At 37.5% G+C, this 20,109-nt stretch overlaps 1 protein-coding gene across 1 annotated transcript in view; it reads right to left on the minus strand.

Moving 5' to 3' along the window:
• The window catches only part of TULP4 (TUB like protein 4), a 156,650-nt gene extending 137,295 nt beyond the window's left edge, over window positions 1–19,355 (minus strand). The window contains exons 1-2 of the mRNA XM_072856027.1: window positions 17,586–19,355; window positions 15,072–15,170 (exon numbers count right to left, since the gene is read on the minus strand). The gene's annotated coding sequence lies outside the window, so the exon portion shown is untranslated. The remainder of the gene's footprint in view (window positions 1–15,071; window positions 15,171–17,585) is intronic.
• Window positions 19,356–20,109: the final 754 nt, after the last annotated feature.

Consider the following 20,109-nt stretch of genomic DNA (forward strand, 5'->3'; position numbering starts at 1 on the left):
GAAAGTACAGTGCTAAACGTATCAGTCTCAAAGGAGACTGAGAAGATTCCTCCAGGGCTTAAATTACTGCTTTAAAGGAATCTAAGGTACTCCAAAATTAAAGCTTGTAAGTTTGAATCAATACAGATTAATTTTAAAGACTACTCAAATCCTGCATAAGTCTCCATTTGAAAAAGGGGGAAAAATTTACCCAAATTCAGTTATATACAGGAGAGTATAAATAGCGTAGAAGAGACCAAGCAAAAGGCTGTCCAGGATATTCCAGAAGTAGTATCTGAAGTGCACACATACGCACAGTTATTGCATCTATACAGTTACTGCTAAAGAGAGCTCATTTAAATTAAGAATTGCATTCATTAAATTCATCAGAGCTGTAGAAATGGTCTTGTCTATATTAGATATAGCACTGTACTAACCTCACATTTTGAGTAATTAACCACTTTTTTCAGTCTAGCATAGATGTACCAATAAGAATTCTTTAAAAAGAGAAAGAGATAGGAAAACAAATTTATAGATATAAAGGCAAGGTCATAAAGTAGTTTACAACACTATTCGGCTAGCACACTTATCAGGAACACTGTCCATGAGGTTTGGCGAGTCACTACCAGACTTTTCAGCATTACAACTAACCAAAGATTTAAAAATAATGGCTGCTACCAATTTTTTTCATCATAGCATGACGAGGATATGAAAAATATCACCTAGACTTTCCAGATTCATGGTGCTTCTCAATAACAGTCCAAAGAAAGTTCATGTAAAGGAAAATTCAGAAAGACTTTCAGAACACAATGGTTTGAAGAATTTCTGCACTTATCCCATAAGCAAACCTTGATCCTGTCAAGGATCAGCGCTATTATTTCCATACCCACTGGGGTCTTCGTAACAAACATCTACATTCAAGAGTTGACTTGTTACATTAGCAGCATGTGTATTATGATGCAAGCCTTTACTAATCCCACAGAGAAACAAAAAAACTGGTTTACTGCAAAAACAGAAAGTCTCTGAAACATCAGTTAGAGCAGCATGAGTTTAAGCATTAAACAGAATTGTTTGAACTGTGCAAGTACCATGACTTTACAAATGGATTTTAAAATACAGACAACTATAGATGCAGTGGCTTTGCACTAAATCTGTATGCAATGCCTGTCCTTATTCACTGCATATAAAATTAACAAGTTAGAGAAAAGGACTCTTCTGCATCTTGGCCAATAACCTTCTCTCACCTGAGTCCCATTTACCATCACTTTCAAGATTTGACAAACCAAAGGCTTCTCCTCTTAAAAATATCCTAACTGCATTAGGAATGCTGGACATGGAGAGATGAAAATCTAAAATAACTACAAAAGGAATAAAGTCAGTCATTATTCAAATACCTCTCTCTCAATACAATACACCCTATGAGAATATTTTACCTTTAAATCACCAAGGGTCAACACTTCCTTTATGTTGTACTTATATTCAGTAGACAAGATAAAAAATACTTTTAAGACTGTAGTGTCAAACACTCAAAAGATAGGCTGAATTAAGATTACATATATTATACATTAAGATTTAATTCTTTCCATTCCCCTCTCCTTCATTTCCACCCACTCAGTATTTCCTAAGAAATAACTTAATTAAAAGATTCAGATGCTAGTCTTCCCTCAAGAAAATCAGTAACTAATTTAGACACCCCCCAACTCCTTCTACCATTACAGGAGTCCCACATTTCTGCTCCTTTTCACATGTTTAAACCAAGCTTTTTGCCTTCTTTTTTCCCCCCATGAAACACAAGGGTAATGGTTACTACCTCTATTGTAAAGCATGTGTAAGAGTCAAGGATAAAAAGCATTAGAAAAGAGCTAGGTGTTACTTGCATGACCTTACCACTAGTCTGAATTCAGTTTGGGCTCCCCATATAAAGAGAACTTGGCCTTCCAGATGAAACTCATCCAAACTAAATTTTTAACTGCAGATTTTTTATAATCAAACTTTATGCATCTTTTCTTTCAGAGCAGGGCAAGGGCTAATCATATAAGCACACTGGATTCTGAAAAAATATTTATTTTTGCTGGTAAATTATTTCTAGCACTACTGGGACACTAACTATCAACAAATTGCAGTTACCTACTTTTACTCTCACTTAAAGGGTAGCTTAAAATATCTTTGCTCTGGATTTTCCCTTTAACAAAGGGAGATGCTACTTGAACTCATCCTCTAATACTGTTTTGTGTCTAAGCCCAGTGATGTAAAACATTTCTTAAGTACAGATACCGAATGAGACAAAAACATATTGGACCTGTGACACAGGAAAGAAGGATCCACAAGTATTTCATCTGATTTTGCTTTGAAAGCATAGCTCTTTCCAAATACAAAACCAGCAACAAGTTATGTTTCCACATTATAGAAATAAATTTAGGTATTAGTTTTTTAAAATGAGCTTGTTAACAGTGGCTCTCATATTTAAGTGTCAATATTTAACTCATCATTTTTATCTCCTGTTTCGATTAACTTATATAAAGTGTAAGCGTTAAGCCACAGTTGGACAACCAGAAAAATATTTGCTTGTTCTCATGCATCTTTCATTGAGGTGTCTCTCTTGTTGACAGAAAGAAGTCATGCACAGCCAAGTGTACCAATACTGCAGCAAGCTCTTCAGCATTTTATGTTTATTCAAAACCCCACTCTTCAAGGCTCCAGAGCAGAGTATCTGAAGGTGAGGACAAAAGGAGACTGGGAGGGGAAGGAAAGCAGAGAAGGAAAAATTAAGGTGAGTACACACTATTTCTAAATTATTATCTTAAAAAAACCAAACCAAAACAAAAAAGGACTCACAGCCTGCATTTTGAAGGTTCTGACTGCCCAAACATCTTATGGAAAGAAACGTAAGCTACAGAGTCTTTGAAAAGTCAGGCTACCAGATTTCAGGATTTTTCAGCCTAACCAGATTTCCTTCCTGTCAAACTTGCATGAGGTCAAAGGAAACTGCAGTTTTCCCTCCCTTTACAGTCTAAGAAGGAAAAAATATACACCAATATCCATGAAGATAGCAAGATACTTTAAAAAAAAAAAGTATCCGCGAGACCACGAACTTGCATTTTGTTCTGAAGGATCAAACCACAATTGGTTCTACACAAGCTGATGGCAGATGATCCCACCAGCTATCAAATGATGGTGTGGGAGTAATCTTCAAGGTTACTGCAGAACACTATACTACAAAATTGGCACATTCTGTAATACAGTCACTATATTACAGGCTAAATACTATAGAGCTAGAAGCTGGCAAGATAATACATTTTGTTGTTTATTTAGTCCAACTTATGAAGTAACATAAATTAAATAATCCTATCCAAAAGGAAAAAAATTATTTAACAAAATGAACTACTCAATTCCTAAAAGGCTGAAGTACATACAAGAAAAGATAACTGGTTTGGAGGTAAAATGATTTTTTTTTCCATTAAAAAAAGGACAATTCCATAGGGAGAAAATGTAATTTTGACCTGAATAAGTACTGGTTTTCCTCTTCTTTCACTCATCTAATTATCTTTGCTTTATTCACTTTCCATTGTGGTATAAGTCATTGAGGTTAACACCTTTCTTTCATATTACACAACAACACAAAATTAATTTGGAGGACACGATTCTAAACAAATACCAATAAGCTAACTAGTGGTTGTAAAAAATGTTCTTCACCCCTAGAAAAATGAAGGAAGAGTGGAGAAGGAAAAAAAAGTTAGAAGAGACTTGATTTTTGTTCTGTTTGTTCTTAAATGGTTTTCTCTCCACAATGTTTGTCCTTGGGTAATTCTAGAAGCTCTTCCCCTACTCGGGGACAGCTGCATGGCCTGGGCAAGACAGCCAGTCGTGCTAATCAGAGATGTAAAGAGATCAGTTACCCCAGCATAGCTGCACAGAAACAGATAAGTAGCAAAGCTGTAATACCAGGCACTGTGAGAGTAACTGCCAGCCCATTAATACAGACACTGTAATGTTAGTTATATGCACCCATACATTGTCAAGCAAATAAAACTGACAGAAAATGTATTTGTTGGCATATTGAGAGAAGTGAAGCTTGTATTAGTAGCTGTTCAGCAGACATTCATTGTGAATATTGACAAAATTTATTTCAGTGCAATACTCCGACAAACTTACAGCCATCTCCTCCACCAAATTACACTCGCAGAGAAGTGAAAACAAAAAATAGTAGTAGCTGATCGGCATTTCTGATGTGCTGAATGACCCTCTTGGGTTCTTGTAATAGGGGAGAAGGCAATATATGTACGTTGTATACATTTTTTAAAGTGCAAGATCTTTTTTCATGTATAGTTGTCTTATATGAAAAATAAGGGAAATATTTGTAGTCTTTCTAGAACTATTATATATACTCCACTTTCAACGCTTGATGCTACACCATCAGATTAAATGGGAGTTAAATTAAAAAATACAGTTAGGAAGAACAAGCAAGAAACAAATTTTAAAATGCCTTCAGGAAAAATATTTTCAAGAAAAACACCAAGGGTCCTTAAGCAAATTGTTAGAAGCTATTAATTGTGAGTTGCTAAATTTATACACGTTCTCCAAAAGGTGGAGGCCTGAAGACATGAAATACAGTAAATTGTTAAAAATCCTGCCTATGGAGGAAGTGGGGTAAGCAGTTATGCTGTTCACAGGGAAAAGAAGTTAGAAAAGATAAAAGCACTGCAGAACAGACTCAGCTCCAAAACTAAGGATATTTGAGCTAAACAGAACCTACCAATTCATGCAGGAAAGAGAATACCTAACTTAGGTGTGGTTTTTTGTTTGGTTTTGGTTCGTTTTTTTAAACACTTTCTTTAGCAACTTTAGGTGAATAAATATTGTATCCACTTGTGGAAGAACTGCTGGAAGTCCCTTTAATCAGTTACTGGTCAAACACGCCCATGGGATATTTCTGAGTCAAATGCTAGATCTGTTATGCTTATATAGCAGGGAAGCAAACCAGAAAAATAACTGAAGGCTAGACTTCACAATACAAAGCATTCAGCTGCGAGACAAACAGAAGATATTTCTGCTCCCGCAGCCCTCACCACTTCTTTCTCAACCCCTAGCACGGCACACCATGCCCCTCACTTAACCCAGGATGATCATTCAAGGTGCTACACTCTGAACTACATCAGCGAAATGATCCAATTAAAAATTTCAGAAATGAAGATTCACAACAGCTTCACCAATATAGAGCTGGTTTGCTAGATTCAGCTGCACTCTCAGCTTCCCTCGTGACAAGCCGTACCCCTCCAGCCTCTCCTCACATAATGGCCAGCACTCTTCCAGTCGTGCAGTTCAGGAAGCTGATCTTGCCACAAACTCTCCCTCCAAAATCAGCAATCGATTTTAAGGCAGCTTCCCTTAGTGAACTCACCATAATGTCATCTTGCCAAGGTAAGAAAGGGGGTGGGAAGTATGGCACCACAGCAGCCTAGATTCCAACCAGTTTGAACTGTGCTTAAGAGCTTTTTCTTTTTAGGCTTAAGTTGAATCAATCCCTGACACAGTCCCAGCGTGGTCCCACACTCAGCTGCACTGGCAAAATGGAGAAGGTAGAGCTGTACAGCACAAGGGAGAAACAGAAGGGAGGAGTACTTGCAACTAGTATTGCCACTTGAAGGCTTTTGATGACAAATTTTGGGCACAGAGTACTTTTTGACTCAAGGGTTTGCCCTCAGAAGAGAGGGAAGCAAAGTTTGTCTCTTCAGGATGAATTTAAGATAGCCACCACAATGTCCTGGAGCCAAGGCTACCCACCAGCCATTAAAATATGCCTCATTTTCAAATAAATTGAAGTGGGCTGAAATACTTCAGAGAGATGTTGAAAGACCTGTTTCAGAAAAGAAAAACGTACAAATAACACTTATTAGCCTTTTAAACAAATTGGAGATTTACACCACTGAAACACGCATTCAAAATCTTTAGAGATTAAAAGAAATGTGAAGTGTGACCAAGAAATTCCCTGCACTTACAAGTGTGAATCTTCTCTCTCAAGAAAGGACTGCAATCCTCGCAGCACAGAGAACAATTACACAATGTATACTTCAGGGGACATTTACTTAAAAAGTGGTAACAACTGTGTCTCTTTAATGACATTCAAAGATCTTCAAGGGAGGGAGCCCCAGCTCCTACCATCTCTATTCTGTTGAACCGACTGCGCTGACCTTGCCTGTAATTACAGAGCAATTTCTTTCCCGTAGGAACGTTCTGCAGCCTGCAAACATCCCTCGAGCCTGCAGCAGTTCCAGCTAGTTCCTAATTATCTCCAATATCTGCCCACAGGCTCTTTGAATACTTTCTTATGAACATACATTGAAGTTTTGATATCCTCCCCCAAAATCCCAATACACCTTTGTATGTGACACATGCACCGCAACACTGGAAATAAGAAATAAAATAAAAAACGGGAGGGGGAGACGAAGGGAGAAAATAACAGAAGGCACCAGTTCTTAAAATTCAGAAGAGCCCCATAAACAAGAATTATTTCTGTTGGACAGCAAGACATTATTTCAGTCAGAAATCTGATAACCTCTGCGGAGCAGTTTGAGTGCGGCGTGTTGCAGCAGGGAAGGACGCTGCGTCAGTCAGCCTGTGGGGAGGGAGCTCCTGGTGATGCCTGCAAGCTGCATCACGGGTGGGAAGGGGATTGTGGGCACGAGCTTCCCACCACGCAGCCCTTTGCTCACCACAGGCTGCACTCTTAGAGCTGTGAAGCAAGGCACTTCTCACACCGGAGACCTTAAATGAGTTGGGTATTTATTTATTTAAATTTTTAATACAAAAAGATGAGAGTTGCCGTTTTCAAAGAACTCGGGTTTCTCGGTCTTTGGCTTTGGGATCAAGAACTTAACTCTAGTCCTGACTGTCCCTCAAATGTGCCATAACCGAAGATTTCGGTCTGTGTTGGAGGACTTGCACCCACCTCAGAACCACTGCTCAGAGGTCTAGATGGAGAGGAGGGATACTCCTGCCCTCACATAAGAGAGATGCAAAGCTAAGGAACAGCTTCATCTCCTCCCCATACCTATCTACTCTTGCTTCAAGTTCCATGTTTTTTCCTCGAGGTTCTGCAAGGTTGTGCCAAGGTCTCTGGGTTAAAAGAATCTAATATCATGAAGACAGACACACACAAAGACCGGTTGCCTCAGAGCAACCCTGACAAGCAACAGTCACTGAAGAGGCCTTCATAAGAGTTGGAAGCTTTAAATTAACGCCTGCAGCAAAGCAAAGACTTTTGTACAGAAGTGAGTTGTTTCACTAGCAGGACTCAGAGGACGTGCGATTAGCTGCATACGTATGTGCTCAGTTAAGCAAATGATGTTTTTGAGCCGCTCTGTCTGCATTAATATGCCAAGTGTTGACTGGTCACCTGTACAAATAGAGGAAAGGAGGCCAGCAAGAAGCAGGCATCCTCTACGCACAGTCATACTCTGGTAGGAAAGCTGAAGCCAGGAAGGCAGATCTGCACCTAGGTAAATTAGCACAGCAGTCTCGTGTCTAATTATTTTTACTTTGTAGAGGTCTTCACAATTATGATTTTCTCTTCCTCCTGGCCAGATGCTCCTGCTAGACATATGAAAGATTTAGGTACAAAAAATATAAAATTCTGAAGTGGGGATAAGAAACAGCACTATGCTGTAGTCACAAACAGCTCTATCATTCTTCTTGCATGACAGGGTGACACTATAACCTTTCTAGTAAGAAATCCATAATAGGTAAAAATTGCTGATTAGAGAAGTATTCAGTGGAAGGACAGCTATCAAGGACTGTATCTTCTATTTTCTTAAATATGATACAAAAATAGGTATAAAAATGATCACAGATGAAAACAAATGAACAGAAAAAGATTTTCAGAAACTCTGGAAAAATATATTCAAGGAGCAACATCAGTTATTTTAAGAATTCTGAACATTTCACCTTAATGCTGTCAATGTAAAAAAGAGACTACTCAAATTTTGTTTATAAAATTAATTTCTATAATTAACTAAAAATTTAGTTGAGATGCCAATTCTTCCCATTCAGCTTTGTCAATCTGCAAAGGCCAACAAGCCCTTGAAAAGTATAATTTTTAATATAAAATTTATTCATTTTATATTGTATTGAGATATCTATTTCTTAACATGGTAACATCTCAAGATAGCCAGGCTTCCTGTAATTCATTTAACTCTGTACAACTACCAGATAGTGCTTGCTTCTAACTATAGTCTCTACAAAGTTATGGAAAATGCTCTTCCATTGAACAAACATTCAGGTTTCACCAAGAAAGTAAACAAATACTGTAAATTGGGGGGGGGTGTTAAGCAAAACTAATATTCTCACTACTTCCTACATAGTCCTATAATTAATTTTATTTCATTTTTTTCCCAGGAAGTTATATAAATGCAGTAACTATCAAACTTCTTGGACCCAACTATTTCTCTTCCTCAACACAAAACTCTCAATGCCTTTCAACATCTTTACTTAACCTATGCTTACAAGATTTTTTTTGGTAAAGCTCCGTTTCAGAATCTACAAAGCATGAAAATCAAAAGGGAAATTAATTGTCATAGTTAAATCTATACCTTTTAGATAAATATTCACACAGAGCTAATGCATTCACATACACACAAAGCTAAAGCTATCCACGACTAAACAGGAGGAAAAAAAACCACTGACATTCTTTGTTTGGATTTTCTTCTTTCCCATTGCCAAGTTTCACCTTACTGCCCTTCCCAAGAAGCACAACGATCTTCAGATGAAGATGGTAAACTTTTCAAAACAGCCAGAGAAAAGACTGACTCAACTGAAGAATGTCAGCTTCATGCATTTTCTACTTCATTTTGAAAACTTGGATTTGGGAAAGTAATACAATTGCATTTAGTAGATGATGTGCTACTTAGCAGGCTGCTTCTGCTAAATCTGACAAATGTAGGTCATACTCCTGCACTCATGCTTTGCTCATGCAAAGGTTGCCTTTTCTTTTTTTTTTTTTAACATGACTGTAAATTCCTTAGGATTCCATCATGCTTACAGATTCTAGCCAAAAGTAACAATAATAAGACAAAAGCAATCTGAGGTAATTCCATGAATAATATAATTTTGACCTGAAATTTTAAAGCTATTTTACATACAGTCACTTTTTTCCTTCTATGCCTAGAATTACTATATATTTAGACAAACTTGGTTTAGTACAATCATTTTTTTACTAAATAAGTACTTCTCAAAGTACCTCCAGAGCTGTATAAAAGCCTAATATTCACTATATTAAGTGCTATTTCTGTATGTCTATGTGAAGGGGTGAAAAAGCAGAACAATTAGAGAAAAAAAAAATGGTAACATATAATCCACCCTGATCATTCCCTCTATAAAACTCAACATCTGTATTGAAGGTTCCTTTTCTGTATCGAGAAAGTCTGCTTGCAAACTGCTCAAGGAAAATTCTGCTGCTTTTTCTGGTAAGCAGCTTGGCAAGGTAACATCATAATCTTGCAGTGTCAGTGGTCCCCTTGAGCTTACAAAGTCTATTAAAACAAACTACATGAAAATATCTTTTACAGGATTTCAATTCTATAGCTTAAAAGGATCAGTACCTTCCAGTTTCTTTTTAGATTCAAGGAACGTAAGGCAGTATACTACTTCAGTATCTAATGCTTTCATGACATCTCAATACTTTCTCCTTTAACTGTGTATTATGCACAGACCACAGAATAACAGGAGGTAACTAGGAGAAAACTGGATGCTTTCTTGTTATTTATACTAGATAGATTGCAATGAAATCAACACTTCAGCATCTGCTTGAAACAGCCATTACATTTGATCTGTAGTAGATGGATGCACAAAACAACCCATTACTTAGACAAAAAGGTAAAATATACAGTATTTCACAAAGCTGATAAAAAGCTTCTGAAATTAAGTAACTCGAGAACGACATTTTAAGAAAATTCTACCCCAATAACTTAAATGTTATATTACTTTTCACTTACTGTTCTACCACATGACAGCATGAAACAAAGACAGCTGATGAACAAATTACAATGTCAGAATACAAAAATTCTATTCCTAACTATTAAAAGAATGAAAACCCTAAATTAAATATGGGGAAATCTAGTTACTCAGTGATCCTAAAACCTCAAATAATACATGACACAGATGCTGACTTCACTGGATCGTCAGCCTACCAACTCTGTATTGGGCTGGTTGATTAAAATGAGGTAAGATTATAAAACAAAAAAAGAAAAATCTGTTATACTTTGTATATAATCCAAAGATTATATGTTTGCCTGAAATAACCCTATTTCTTTCTAAAAAGATATAAAACAAGACATTACACCTAAATATCCTGTCTTGCTTAAAACTGTAGACCATCACAGAAACAGCCGTATTACTGCCACTGCTATTTCTCCTTGTGTCCATATTGTAATGTATTTCTCTCGTACAAGGGGCTGTGTAATACTTGTGCCACTGGTCAAAGCAGAATATGGAAAGGCTGCTAGGATTATCTGGGAGAAGAAAGATGAGTAACTGACTCATAATATTCCCAGAATGAGCACATCAGTACATTAATACAACTCCAAAGCTGTAAGAGAGAATAAGAAAATGGCATAAACTGTTCCAAACATGTTAAATATACCTTTAAATAACTGTAACATGGACAGTGAATGGATAAATGTTCCACCATAATCTTGAGAAAAGCAAACCCCCAAAGATGATTATCATAGAGGAACAAATAATTTTACAAATTAATGCACCTGACAGATCTGTAGTTTGTCAGCGTTATCTCTTCCAAGTATTCCCCACATTGTCACTCCTACAGTAACCCATCCAAAATCTATCACTAAGAATGGGAGTAAACAACATTTTACTGATGGATAACCACAAAAAACATAAAACAAATATTCCATCCTTTCCTGTCCACCCATACTGGACACAAAGTCCTTACGCAAGTAAAACCCAAAAGATCCCACACATACATGGCATTTAAGGGGCCAGCTAACAAAAACAAATTTTCTTTCCCTTGTTCTCAAGAATGATCAAAGTATAGAACTAGGATTAGGAGCTCTCTAAAACTTCTTTCCTGTTTCCATCCATGTAGAGAGAGATATTCTATGCTCGGTATTCCAAGACAGTTATGAATTGTCTGCAGTGCCTATCTGGTCCATTTAATTATCTTGCATACATTAAATTTTTTTGTTATTTCTACTGGATATCAAGTAGGTAGGAGATGGTATTAACAAGATTCATGGAATTTTTTTTCCCCTCTAAGGGCAAAATATTAATAAAATGATAATACCATATCCAATCTATCAGATTTCTTTTTAGCTGCTTAACTACAATTAGGAGCTGAAGTAAAGTACTTTCTGAAGCCTTGCAACTGATACAAGCAAAAAAGGCTGGAGAGCTCATACTATCACCTCACGTTTTATGTTGAGTAAAGCTTGAGAAACTAAAGCTCACATCCAGAAAATATGTTAAATTGATATTTCAGTTGACTGAAACCGGTAACGTGGCTTTTTATAAATGTAACTCGCAAGCTTAAGTTTGCACTTGTATGTTTACAAATTTTCGTTTCAGATTAAGAAATCCATCTCTCAGAGAGCAACACGAACAGTAAAATAAAGCAAGACACTGCTAGATTCTAGACAGACATACTAGAGCAATGCAGAGCTACAAGGATCTGATTACAGACAGTATCTTCTGCTGGGCAGTCAGTCTCCCACTGGGATGGGGAGCACATACACTGGGATGTTCTACAATAAAACAGTGTTTCTTATACAGAGCCTTACAGATGTCACAGGATTATTCCCTCTCAATGCTCCAACATTTTATCAAAATTTTTAAGCAGAGCATAGCAAGGCACTTACAGTTTCACAACATTCCCCTATGCAATGTGTTCTGTGATTCCTGGACCTGTTGCTCTCCTTGCAAGAGCCAAAAGCCAAGTACAAAGCAACTGCTATGGGTTGACAGCGAATGCCCTTTATCGCTGCTTCTCAGAACTGTACCCAGATTGGCCAGAGCTCGAACAGACTAAAAGCAAACCCAAGCCTATCTTCTGGAAGGCCACGTGCAGTTGCAAAGAAAATCAGGATACCCACAGGTCACCCACTCTGTTCAATATTTGTTACTGTTTTATTTGCTCTGAAGCAGAGCTACAAATCTCTGCTACAAACCTACAAATGATGCCTTATCAATTTTCAAAAGAAGCTTCTATAATTACATTGGTATGCCCTATGGAAACACTACTGGGTTTCTCATAGCAACCTTCAATGATTCAAACAGCTAGCCCTGCTCTTCCCACAAAATTATTAATACTAAGAGAGCTTCATCATTCTTCAACAGAAGAGCTGATACGTGACTGGCAGAATTACCATTATCAATGGTAATCCAATGGCTTTATGACATCTTATCTCTTGAGAAACAAAGTTTTATGGCAAAAGCAGTAAGTACATTCAGTATACAGTAAGGCAGGATTGCTTCTGTAAGATCTTTCTTACCATTTACGATGCCTTGAACACACATTACAAAGTCTTTTAGCAATCCTGTAAGACAGATAAGTATGATTCCTGCTGTAACAGATGAGGAAACTAAAGGTACAGGCCTGCAAGACAAGCAAACTGTTCAAAGCAGCCTATGCCACAGAAAGACTTCTTGATCTCCACCACCCCTATGACCTACTCCAATTTGCCTCCCTAGATCTGGTTGGTCCTCATCCCTCTGTCCACTGCCGGGTGCCTGCCTGACATCTCCTTGCAGACTCAGTTTCCTAAAACATCAGAAAATAAATATTAAAAAAGTGAGGTGTATTCTGTGGCCTTAGGGAAGGGGATCAACTCACTGACGGGTCAGATGAGTGTCCGAGCTGAAGCAAAGGAGCAGGCAGGACCCACAAGACTTAGATGCAGGGAGATCTTTCAGAAACAGAAAGATGTTAGATCGGCTCAGCTGCACCACAGAACTTCCCCATGGGACAGACCTGGAGCATCCTCCTTAATACTGAAGGGAAAGACAGCATCGAAATAAGAAGGAAGAATTTACCATTACTGCCTTCCAGTCTGTGCTACGATCCTATCACCCATTTAGTGTGGCTCCTCTGATGTTTTCCTGTCCATTTCCATCTTGCTTCAAAACTTACCTGTTTTGGATCCACAGGAAAAGCCATAACCAACATTCTGCTTTTTGTTCTCATATTCGAAAATATTAATCGCATTTGGTGAAATGCATCTTGTGTCAAAACACTCCTCCTGCAGTTCACTGCAGAAGGACAGATACTCAGGCCAGGTTAATTCAAAATTATTTACAGTAACCAAGAACAGTTACTATTTCAATCATCAAGCAAGGAAACTTAATTTAAACATGCAATTTCCATTTGATTTTGCATTTCTGCTCCTTTTCTGAAAGAAAGCCTGTGACTAGATAGTAAACTTAAACTGATGTTGATTTGCAAGTAAACACAGCTTATACCTCACATCTGATTTCTTTTTGCTAACTGTAATGCTATAATACATTCAAATTTTAGTAATTGCATAATTTAAACACACATTTATTCAGATTGATGATTTTCATATTTGATGTTAAAGAATGGTAAATGGTCTGTCTCATTTTATGGACCAGATGTTCTCCAAACTGCCATATATGCACCACTGACACACAGTATATGCACACGTAGCACTGCAAGTACACAAGGTACTCCGAAGTGTTGTAAGACCCAGTCTAGAACACGAAGTTACCACTGACAACAATCAAATCCAAGGTCACCAATGTTGCTGGGGATAGCAAAAAAAAGTTGCAATATATTCAAGGATTACATTTTAGGATTATCTTCCAAACTCACAACTGTATCAAGTTACTTTCAAAGGAAACTAGAATTCCATTTACACAAATCTGAGTTTTACAACATTTAAAGAATGTTGCTAGTAAAACTACACTAGATGTTTTGGATTCACGTGCCTCTATTAATCATGTTTTTCATTGAAAACTAAATGTATCTTTTTTTTTTTAATCAAAGGAAGCATTATCTTTAGCTAGTGAACTGAGGTGACTTTCTGGGTACTACATCACTACATCAGTAGAAATAGTTGATCTCAACATCACATTTCATTTTTATTACATTTTGCAAGAGGAAAACAATCCTTTTCAGTTTCTCCTTTAAAAAAAAAATAATTGACATAAACTATACTGAAATAAACACAAATTTTCTTTCTATGCCTACTGAAGAAAATCTGTTGCAAGCTGATCTGCCTCTTCAGCAAACTGAATCCAATTATTTACCCAGCAATTTCCCTTATTTCAGTGATCTGATGTACTTTAAAACGTCAGCAAAAAATATTTAAGCAATACACACTCATTTATTAGCAAAGCTATTTTATTTAAATTTGACAACTTATGCTAAAGGCTAAATTTACTACAATAGACTTAGACAAAAAGTTCCACTTAAAAATAGTATCTTTTTATATCCATTTTTAGCTACCCTGTAAATGCTCTCCAACATATCGTAGTAAGAAAAGACTTTGGCTATGGTGTTGTCAGAAAGGTTCCTCCTCCATTACAGACCCACGTCTGCACTTCCATCACAACACAAAAAAGGTCCTGAATCTCAGTTTAAAAGCTGACAACGAAGGTTAAGACCAAGCTAAAAAGCCAAACTCTAAAGTAAATTGCATGAGGTACAGGCACACATTCTCTTCTAATCATTCAACAGTGGACTGGTGATAGTCTCTACCAGGTACAGCAGGAGAAGACATATCAAACTGTCACAGCCAGATTTTGACATATTTTGTCTGCTAAAGCCCTTTAGACATACTAGTTTTATTTCTTTAAAACTTCTGGAAAAGATAGAGTCTTCATACCTCGAATCTCAACATACGCAAGGTTTCAGATGGATGAATACGGCATCAACAATGCATATGTCAGGTTCATAATAGAGGAGCTATTAGAAAGGAGCTATTAGGAGAAATTAGTACTTCTACTTCCCCTGCCATTCGAAGCCATCTACGTATGCACGCATGAGAAGAAAAATTGTAATGGTTATTTGCCAAACCCTGCAGTGTCATACGGCAGCAACAGGTCAATCTTTAGAAGCTGGCTCCAACCTGACCAGTGACTGATCTGCTCCTTTCCAGCTGAGACATCAGGTCATGACAAACATTATCCCGGTCACACAGCTAATGACAGAGCTGGAGGGAATCCCTCTAAGAGGAAAGTAGAGACACAAGGTGTAAGTTTGCTTCTGGGAAAATGGGGTGAATTAAGGTCATACTGAGAACAGGCAGGTGGTTCACAGGGTAAAAAGAGCACTAGATTAACATGTGGAATTCATGAAGTTTTATTTTGAAGCCATGATGCTAAAGCTCTTGGGCAAAAGGCCCAAATCAGACTTCAGGCATGGTATCAATCTCTTGGACTGAGTAAACAGGCCAACAGCCTGTACACACATACTAGAGAGCATCATCTGCCATCTAGTACAAGGGATGTTTAATTAGCTTAGTAGGGATACAGGGTTTGGCGGGAGGGAGGTGGGAGAATCTGTGTCCTTCAGTCTAGCAACAGCATTTGTAAGACACTTTTACACACACACAAAAAAAAGAAAACAAAACCAAAGTTATTGAAGCATTTTTTTATTAGCAAGCCAATGAAATGCTAAATCATTTCACATGAGAAATTACATGTTCATAAAATCCACTAAGCAAGACAATCCTGTCTCAATAAATTAGACACTTTAAGTTCACATAGGGAGATAGGCGTGTGGTATTAGAAAAACAATATACAATCACCAATTAAGCAAAACAGAGATAAAATGCTGATGAAAAAATTAAGATGGCAGTGATTCCTTTCTTGTTATTCCCGTAAAGACCCAACTGACAGAAGTGTACAATAGGTGTTTGCCTTAAAAAAACAAATACAGATTGCAAACTCCTGAGAGGAGAGAGTGTGTTATCCTCATGGTACATTCTTTCCAGACACATTTTTGGCTGTTACTGTAATCATATACCATGACTGGGGCTGGGGGAACAGGACAGGACAAACAAAAATCCCTCTTTTGACAACCAACATGCCTGGCTCAACTCAAAACCTGTGTATAATACCAATATCTTTGTTTCATTTTTGTTTCTGTACAACACAAACATGCACCAAAAACCAGCAGTGGAAAGCAGGAAGCACCCTTTCCAGCTGATCAAGGCCTAGGTTCAGCAAAATATGTCTTCATACGCTCAAACTACGAACACACTATGATACCCTGCTGATTTTGGGTATAACCACAAAGAGTCAGGGCATTTGACTGAAGGATGTTATGACTATACTATGCAAAATAAATTTCTATGATACTAAGGATCTAACAAGCCACCGACAATAAACATTTATTTTCTAGCTGAGAAAGCAAACTGCTGTGTGGCAGCATTTTCAGGCTTTCCACTGACATCATGCTAAGAAAGAGGTAATTGTCCCAAGGCAGATTTAGACTTATCACTAGCATGAGGGAATGTCTTGTTTATAATTAGACTCATCAGTAAGGATTTCAAAATTTAGAGGACAAAAAAAAAAAAAAAAAAAATCAAACACAGACTAAACAAACCTACCCTAGGAAATTCTAATCTTTTGCCCACTTTGTTTGTAAATACCAGAAAAATTCTGCAGAAGATACTCCATGTGAATGGGTGCAAGGGAAAATAACTCGCAGTTTGAAGTATCATGGTTTTTAAGCCTTTGATCCTTCAAACAGTAGAGAGTACGGAACATCTCTACATTAAGTCTGAAAACGTTACTATAAGAAGAGAGATTATGGCTTTCAGAGCAGTGGCTCTATGCCGTTTTTTGTCCGAATAGTGTTTTGACCAGAGTTCTGGGCCTGAAATTTTCCAAAACACTGAACAAAAGGTCTTTGGCTGTCAGTTCACAGCAAGTGTGCTGCAAAGTGCACTAGATATCCTAATGCTGCCAAACAAGCTGTGCACTTCTGAGAGTTTTCTTTGGTGTGGAAACCAGCATCTCCCACAACTTTTCCCTCTCTATTATCACTTATTCATACTTTAAAACAGACAGCTTTGAAATATCCTGTAAGAAAAGCTTGAAAGAGAAGGCTTGTGTACTATGGTACAGGCCACCTAACAAACATCAGTCTGGAGAGCAAAAACCTTAAGTCTCACTTTGAGGCCTATGCACAGTATCAACCTCATAGCCACAGGAGCTTGTCCTGAAAGAAAAACTCAAAAATGCAGAGGGACAAGGCAAGAAACATGACAGCGTTATCATCTTTTGACAAATTCAAATCCCTAAGAGATCCCTAAATTTACTCAGCTACTCAAAGGTGGCAAGTAAACCTCTGAAGACAGAGAATAAGTCTCTTAAAAAATAGAAAGGAAAAAGATAAGTAAACAAGACACGTTACAAACAGAGGTGGCAAGCAGCTCAAGGTGAGACACCCAAGAAGCCTCGCACCGCAACGTGAAAAACCTAGCAAAGAGAATTATCATGAAAGAATGTAATTTAGTTCATTGCATTTTTCATGGCATGTTTTGTTAGTTCAGTTAAATTTTTGAATAAACATCTGCACCAGAACACTGATAAGCCTCAAAACGAGAAGCAAGGACCTTCTTGCCTTTTCTTACCCCTCTCTGTGACCTAAGGAATTTTATCTTTGCCTCTTTGCCTTGAAGTACTATTCTCCTCTTCACAAGGTCTCTACCTATACCTAGGCGTAAGAAAAGAACAGACCTATTAACAGTTGACTACATGAGAGAACCAGCTTCATACCTGTATCATGAGTTTAAGCCTAACGATAATAGAAAATCCCATAATTACTTTCTCTGAACACTGCTTTAGTTTAACCTAAGCACCCAACATCACATATAATGCAAAGACAGTGCTATGCAGAAGTTTAGACTACATAACCTTAATGTTTAATTCTTGTCTTAACAAATCTATGACATGGGTAAATTGTATTTTGCATCTCGTATACTACACTGTTCAAACATAAATCTGGGGCATGATAGCTGAGTAAGTATTGAAGAAAATTATTATAGGAATTAGGATTCTGCCCTCCAGAAACAATCCCAAACTGGTAGGATGAGACTTTTCAACAAAAGAGCACCCCTGCTTTATTCATACTGCTTCAGTAAACACAGACATCGCTAAAGGATTGTGAAAATGAAAACTCCCACAACCTTACTCAAAAATCTGCGGCCAAAAAGTATCTCTATGGATAAAGCTGAATAGTCTATAGATGCATTTTCTATTACATAGGAGAGAAAGAAATGCATTAAGCTTTTGAATCAACCTTTCCGTCAAATGCACCCTTGCCAATGAACGAGCAATACAGACTTGTCATTGCTAACTCCCAAAACTCCCAACACACCATATTCTAATACAGCAACACTGTGGACCCTTTCCATGATTCACCATCTGCCACAAACAGGTATAGGAGTCTTTCAACTACCAGAGCGCTTTAGTGGCTATGTTCAAATATGTGCCCTACACAGGTACCTCATCCAGGCATTCACTTTTGCCAATCTTATTATTTTAAAGTATCATTACTTTAGCATCATTGCTGTGTCTCATGGTTTACAGACATTAAGTGATAGGCCAAGAGTTCACAGTCTCAAGAATCAACAAGAAAACAAGGAAATAATGAGTCACATAACAGTATTTATAGCTTAGCCTGTCCTATTTCAATCCCCTCTCTTTCTGCAACTGTTTTAGTTTAACCTTTACCTAGCCTATTCATCTTCAGTTGAACAAACATTTGACTCATTTCCAACTGCATGATGATTTCTTTTAACATGATCCTGAACTTTGAACCTTTTATCCAGTGTCCTAGAAGTGCTCTACTAGCTTCAGTGATCCTAGAAGAAGTAGGAAAATAGCATTATTCCCGTTATACTGCTGAGTAAAAGAAATTAAGCATCTCAAGGCAATACAGAAGCTCATGACAGAATTGAGAGAGAAGTATAGGAGTTCTGACTCCCAGTCTGCTGCTGTAATCATCAACTAATGCACAACAAAAATAAAATCCAAGTGTAACTGTTAACTTAGACTGACACAGGTTCATTTAAAGAATGAAAACAACATTTCGTCAGAACACTAATCTACATGGGATTGCAGTTGCTTTTTTATATGTTGTATTTATACGGCAGCAACCTCCTACGGCCTACTTCACCTTCCCCATCACAAGACCCTGCTAGAGTAAACACCAAACAAGCAGAGGCAGAACTTCAAACACACTAGGAATTATTGGAATACTTGAGGTTATCTGACAGATAAGCAGGGCTTCCCCTACACAAATGATTCTGAAATCTGATCCAGAGGACGTATGCATTTATCTATTAGGAAGGACTGCAAAAGATGCCAAAATTCATTAGGATTTCTCAAATGAAGGTAAAACTCCAGATGATTAAAATTAAGTGAAAACAGGACAGAACCCTTTTCTAAAAATAGATCTTGCTGTGCAGCCAAGTATGTCTGTGTGCAATTGTTATTTATTTTTAAGTTGGGGCAATTTTCCAGATAGATTTTTAGATCAGCTAACGTAACAAGGTGCTTTAAAACAAAACAAAAAACCCCAAGATTTCTTTCCTGACTGTATTTGCTATAAAGATGTAGAGGAAACAAGGAAGCAATAACAAAACACAATCTCACCTAGCATACCACAAAATTGCAAAATTGTAAATTTCAATGAAGGCAAAGACAAAAACAATATCAGCATCCAGGAAACAGGGTCACAACTCTTACCAGAAAGATTGGAAGAAACTGTTCTAACCATTGTAAAAAAAAAAAAAAATCAAACCAAACCAAACCAACAAAAAAACCACACAAAAAATAGACCACCACCACCCCCCCCCCAAAATCCCCAGCCTAATCAAGGACACAAGCTCAAAGAAGTCATGTACTCTTTAGTATGTTCTCCAGTGCTCTCTCATTCAACCTGCATCACCTCAGACCTATTCTTACCACTAGTGTTATCAGCCCACACAGAGAAGCACATTCAGAAATGTCATTTGGGGCAACCAAAATAGAAACAGAACTGAGTGTTGTCAGCATTTAAAGATCCTTCATTCAATGCTTCCATACTAGTCCTGCCAGTGAAGAAGGTTACAACCCAAACATCTTAAGATACTCCAAGGGAGAAAAGTTATT

The sequence above is a fragment of the Ciconia boyciana genome, chromosome 3, assembly GCF_034638445.1.
Source record: "Ciconia boyciana chromosome 3, ASM3463844v1, whole genome shotgun sequence".
Taxonomy (NCBI): Eukaryota; Metazoa; Chordata; class Aves; order Ciconiiformes; family Ciconiidae; genus Ciconia; species Ciconia boyciana.